General features: G+C 40.2%; 1 pseudogene; it reads right to left on the bottom strand.

Annotated features, from left to right (window-relative positions):
• Positions 1 to 2460: 2460 nt before the first annotated feature.
• Positions 2461 to 3973, bottom strand: LOC122437382 (annotated as a pseudogene).
• Positions 3974 to 6532: the final 2559 nt, after the last annotated feature.

The following is a 6532-nucleotide window of genomic DNA, read 5'->3' as shown; positions in this document are numbered from 1 at the left end:
CGGACAGCTGATTCTAATCTCACTGTAGAAATAAATGCCTTCACACTTATGTGTTTTGTCCATATTCATACAAACAATTGATGATAGGTTGACAAAAAAATGATGGTAGAGTGACAAAGTATAGCACTTCCAGTAGAGAGCTCTGCTCTCTACTCTCACTCTTGACCTCTTCTTTTCTGACCCTTCATTGATCAGTGGCTTCTGACTCCAGAGTAGAAAGAATTGTATAATGACCCTGCATTATCCATCTCTTTAAGTTATCCCTGATTCTTTTTTGTTAACAAGGGCATTTAGAAACCAAGATCTGGAAACTAGCTGTGCTCGTTACTTTCTGTGCGTCACTATTACCAAGCTCTCTCACCAGACAATGCTGGGGAATGTGCATAATTTGTTAAATAGTCTCCTCCCAAAACTCATGTCCACCCAGAACCTCAGACTGTGACTTTTTCAGACAGAATGTTTACAGATGGAACTTGTTAGGTTAAAATGAGATCATGTTGGATTGGGTGGGTCTCAAATGCAATCACTGGTGTCTCTATAAGACAAGGGAGAAGGAAGTACAGAGCCACAGACACAGAGAAGAAGGTCCTGTGAGGATGGAGACAGAGGGTAATGATATGGCTACAAGCCAATGTCAATGTCATGGACTGAAGATGATGATTAAGGACAGCTACCCGGAGGTAGAAGAGGATGACAGAATAGAATCTCTAGAGAATGAAGAAGGAACCAACCCTGCCAACATCTTAATTTTAAACTTCTGGCCTCCAGAACTATGAGAAAATAAGTTTCTGTTATTTTAAGTCACCAAGTTTCTAATAATCAGTAATTTTCTTAGCAGCTCTAGGAAACAAATACATTATGTATGTTATGTATACATTTATATGCATATTTAAATGTGCATTTTGTGTAGATACCAATAGATGATTGATATATAATGGTATTTAGTATAGTGTGATATATGTATACATGGTGAGATATATATTTATGTACGTTTATATATTTATGAAGGGTGAAGGTGGAAGGGAAAATCGCTCAGTCATGTCTGACTCATTGTGACCCCATGGACTATACAGTCCATGAAATTCTCCAGGCCAGAATACTGGAGTGGGTAGATGTTTCCTTCTCCAGGGGATCTTCCCAACCCAGGAATCAAATCCAGGTCTCCTGCATTGCAGGTGGATCCTTTACCAGCTGAGCCACCAGGGAAGTTTATAAATACCATGAACTCACATGGTACTTCCAATTCCAATTCAACAAAGACCTTAATTCTAGTTCTTTCCCTTCCAATATTTGTAACTCCTTTCCCACACAGAAGCTCACTTCCAATTACCTTTATACTTACATATCTCATCAGTCTCCCTCTACGACCATTGATTCACAGTAAATTACATCTATTGGAATAATTGAATTGATCATTTTTTTTGGAATCCTCAGGTAGTGAAAGAAATCACCAAAGTAGATCTAAATAGAGGTCAATAAGTTTTTGGTGATTGAGGTTTAAGACTGGAGAATGTAATTCTTAAGTGTTATTTTCACCAAATTGAGTATTCTTTTTCATTTTAACTATTTCATTTTAACTCTTTATGGATATTAAATCATCTGAATGAGAATTCATTTCACCTCCCACAGTATCAGTGATAACTCTGGTTAAATGTCTATTAAAAAAAAAATTTTTTTTTCCAGACCCTTTGCTAACCAATCTGGAGATAGGATAACTTTACCTAAAACAGGTTACAAATAAAAAAGGAGTTAGAAGCTGTTATCAAGTTACAGTTTGCTTTATGTATTACATTTCTATTGTTTTCTTGGTTGGATTTGTAGAAGACTCAGGGTATCTGTTAAAAGAGGGCTGGGTAATACATTAACATTACAGGCAAGAATACGGTATAGTAGATGTGGTTTAGTTAAATGGTTAATTTCTTAGGCTCTGAACCTAGGGTACTTGTGACCAAATATGCACTAAATGCATGGCTTAAGAATATTACTTCACTATTTTATCATTCAGTTTCCTCACATGTAAAATGAGGATTGACGTGGTAATTGCAGTAGTTTTATATATAGGGTTAGGGTTAGGGCTATTCTTCCAATATCCATCTTTTTCATCTTATTTAACAAATAACTTTTGAAATCCTAAATATGTGCCAGGCAAAGGATTCTACATAAATTTGAGTGATATATGAGCAATGACTGTATTTGTTTCTTTTTTTTTTTTTTTGTTTCTTTTTTTATACTAAATATTTTATTGTATGCTGCCATCAGTGTATATAAAATAATTACTCTTGTGAAACAGAAAATTATGAATATTCAGAGAGGTAGACATTAAGGATTAACAAAAGTAGAAGTTTGTATAGTATGGCACTTTACAGAGAGGCTTTTGTTCAGGCTTCAAATTTAGCTTTCTTTTGAATAGTCATAGATTTATGAAAAGTGGTTTGGAAAACCTTGTAAAGATTCGTTTTTCTACAAAAAGGAACAGACTTTCTGGGGTCTTAAGGGATTTGTACTTGAAGATACTCCAGTCAGCAGCGGGTTGGTCATGTTGAGCATTTTGCAGATAGAACTGTTTAATATCTGCAGCTGCCTGGGAAACCTTCACCTGATTGGGCCCGGCCTCCAGCTAGAGATGTTGAACCACTTTTTTCATACCCTCGACACTGGATGACCAGACACGGCGCACTCAAAAGGAGGGCAGATCCGCGGGCAGTCGGCAGGTCTGCGGTGGGAGCGCTGGGCCAGTCTCCAGGGCGGGGCGAGGCGGGGCTCCGAACTTTGTCTCTTATATTTGTTTTTTGTGTGTGCTTGTCTGGAGGATAAGAAATAGATGAGGAAACAGTGGAAACAGTGTCAGATTTTATTTTTTCGGGCTCCAAAATCACTGCAAATGGTGATTGCAGCCATGAAATTAAAAGACGCTTACTCCTTGGAAGAAAAGTTATGACCAACCTAGATAGCATATTAAAAAGCAGAGACATTACTTTGCCAACAAAGCTCTGTCTAGTCAAGGCTATGGTTTTTCCAGTAGTCATGTATGGATGTGAGAGTTCGACGGTGAAGAAAGCTGAGCACCGAAGAATTGATGCTTTTGAACTGTGGTGTTGGAGAAGACTCTTGAGAGTCCCTTGGACTGCAAGGGGATCCAAGCAACCCATCCTAAAGGAGATCAGTCCAGGGTGTTCATTGGAAGGACTGATGCTGAAGCTGAAACCCCAATACTTTGGCCACTTCATGGGAGGAGTTGACTCATTGGAAAAGACCCTGATGCTGGGAGGGATTGGGGGCAGGAGATGGGGGACGACAGAGGATGAGATGGCATCACCGACTCGATGGGCATGAGTTTGAGTAAGTTCCGGGAGTTTGTGATGGACAGGGAGGCCTGGCGTGCTGTGATTCATGGGTTCGCAAAGAGTCGGACATGACTGAGTGACTGAACTGAACTGAACTGAACTGAGGACAAGGCTCAGATAGTTATGGCAGTGGGGCTACAATATCTGAACCTTGCTCAGTGGACAAGTCTACTTCACAAAGTACATCTTTCATAAAATATGAATAATATTCAAAGTAGTGCCACTTCTCAACTTGACAAGGTAGTCACTTCAGTTGTTGACAACAAGAGAAAAATTGAAAAGGACCAGCAGGAAGGAAGAAGAATGAGACTGTAGCATATTTTAGGAGTGATAGTCCTTTCTCAAATATAGTTTGGTGCCCAAAAGTAAAGGTAAACTTCTGCCTCCTGAGATTTTCTTTATAGAATATGGGAAAGCCCCCTGTTAAAAATGTGCCCTGAGCAACCCTTCCCATTGGCCAGCTATCCTAAACGTTGCCCTGCCTCCTTGATGAAGTGGTCTGACCTCTCTGACAAGAGTTCCCACAACCATCTCTTCACGCCTTGTTGGTTTAGTTTCGCATGATGGATGACATGACACACAGTCAGCAGGGCTGTTGGTACCTGCTCTGTAAATGACTCTGGCATCATGCGGCCAAAGGCAAAGTGACCATCTCTCTGTTCTGGCTGAGCATTTTGACTTCAGGTTTTCAAGTATGGAAGCAAGTGATTTATGAGACACAAAAAAGCATAAATGGCCTTCCACTCCTTTTGACAAGGAGAGACTTTCTGTATAAGCCCCAACCCATGCTTTCTTTGTCAGATAATGCTGCCCAGGAAGGAAGAGCGTAGCTTCCTTCCCCCACCATAAAAACCAAAAGGTGCTTGTTCTAGCCAATTTTGTGTGTATGAAGGCCTGGCCAGTAGATGGGCCATTGGAGAGATTGCATGTGCTGTGTTGGTCTGAGCTGATAGCCGAGTCATTTTCATTCATCCTAGCTTATCAGTAGGTGCTGCAGGTAAATATCTTATCTGAAGAAGAACTGATATTGAGACTGGCATGAAATGGTGCCATGATTTAGATAAAACAGCTCTAGGTAATGCTATGTTCAGTGGCTTCTACTTTCAAGATACCCACTTTCCCCCTCAGTTCCTGACTGGTGGCTTAGAGACTGAGCATCCTTGTAAACCATCTGAGCTACAATAATACTTCACTTGTATGGCACCCTGAACAAAGTGAGGTTCAAAAGTGAGACTTGGGGCTATATTGAGAGTAGTGTGACAAATCATTCTGGTTTGTTCAGAATTGAGCGGTTTCCCAGGACATCGGCTTTTAGTACTAAAATCTAGACAGTCCCAAGGGACATAGTATTCCCAGTGCTAAAACCTGGACAGTCCTAGGGCAAAGTAGGAAAAGCTGACCACATTATTTGGAGGCGAGGACTTAGAAGGACTGTAGGATGGAGTGAAGAGTAGCGTGATTCCTGACTGGAGTGAAGATATCACTAATTTTTTAAATGAATTGAATTTGAATTAGTGAGTAACAAGTCTCACTGACTGAATTTGGAATTGTTTCTGAGTTCGAATTAGAACTCCCCCTAGAAGCAGAAAGTGAGTTATCCCAGCAGGTCATATCAGTAGGAACCATGTCTTATGGGTAACCCCCCAGTATTTGGGCCCAGGTTGGGTACCTTGTAGCCACTGAATGCATCTTTAGAAATTGTCCAAAACTTTGATTCTATTTAAGCCTGTTTCTTGATGCTCTGACTCTCACATGTAGAGGTGGGAATGGTTTACCTTTTCTTATTTGACATTTTCTTGTGGAAAAAAATGAAGAGGTGACTTAGATTTTTATAATCATTCATTATTGTCATTAGTTAAGGACAAGTACAAAACCATATAGGGTTTGAAAAATATTTTAGATGTATTTTTAGACTTGCAAGCCTTGTAAAACAAGGCAAATTCCAGAGACTATGCTTTTTTTTCCCCATCCTTAAGGAAGGGGGCATTCTTTCGAAGGTTACACAGTTGAAACTTTAGTGATTTATTTGGCCTGGATTCATCTAAATGTGACTTTGTAAAACAATGCTGACTGCTTGAGAAGCAACTTGAGATTTAAAATAAGCTTTTAAAAGGTCTCCTGGCCTTAAGAACAGGAAGCGACTTATCACTGAAAACAAACCTGCTTTAACTCCACAAGTTTGCTTTTTGTAAAAACAAACAAACAAAAAAACACCCGGGGGTGTATCAGTTCAGTTCAGTTCAGTCCCTCAGTCCTGCCGAACTCTTTGCGACCCCATGAGCCACAGCATGCCAGGCCTCCCTGTCCATCACCAACTCCCGGAGTTTACCCAAACTCATGTCCATTGAGTCGGTGATGCCATCTAACCATCTCATCCTCTGTCGTCCCTTTCTCCTCCTGCTTTCAATCTTTCCCAACATCAGGGTTTTTTCAAATGAGTATAAGTGGATCTAAACTTTAAAAATCTCTTCCTTGAGATTTAAAGAGACTAAGGGAGTTTTCTAAATAATTTTCACTGATCCCTTTTGCTTGTAAGTCAGTAGAAATGCCCTCTGAATGGAAATGCACAGATTTAAGGGCCAGATTCCCTCATGCTCTTTAACATGTCCTTAAACTAGAATTTCTAAATGAGTGGGCTCATGAAGCATCATGATGCAGTGATTTATAGCAAGTCTCTGATCCCTGGAGTTCAAGTCCCAGTTCTGCTGTTCCTCAGCTCTGTGACTGGGCAAGGGACTTAATGCTTTTCTGTATCAGTTTCCTTGTCTGTAAAGTGAGGGTAACAGAAGTATTTTTCTCATAAGATTGTTATAAGGAAAAAATGAGTTAATATATATAAAGTACTTCAAGCAGTGCCTGGATAATATGTGCCATGGGCACATTACCTACTAATATAGTATAAAAATATAGTACAATATAAAAATATAACAAATCTTTTGAAGGGCCTGAGCTTTCAGGGGCTTCCCTGGTGGTTCAGTGGTAAAGATTCCACCTGCAATGTAGGAGGCACAGGAGATGTAAGATCGACCCCTGGGTTGGGAAGATCCTCTTGAGGAGGGCATGGCAACCTACTCCAGTATTCTAGCCTGGAGAATCCCATGGACAGAAGAGCTTGGTGGGCCATAGTCCTTGGGGTTGCAAATAGTTGGACACAATTGAAGCAACTTAGCAGGCATGCAAGAGCTCTC

This window comes from Cervus canadensis, chromosome 2 (assembly GCF_019320065.1).
Source record: "Cervus canadensis isolate Bull #8, Minnesota chromosome 2, ASM1932006v1, whole genome shotgun sequence".
Taxonomy (NCBI): domain Eukaryota; kingdom Metazoa; phylum Chordata; class Mammalia; order Artiodactyla; family Cervidae; genus Cervus; species Cervus canadensis.
This window is presented reverse-complemented; position numbering and strand designations above follow the sequence as displayed.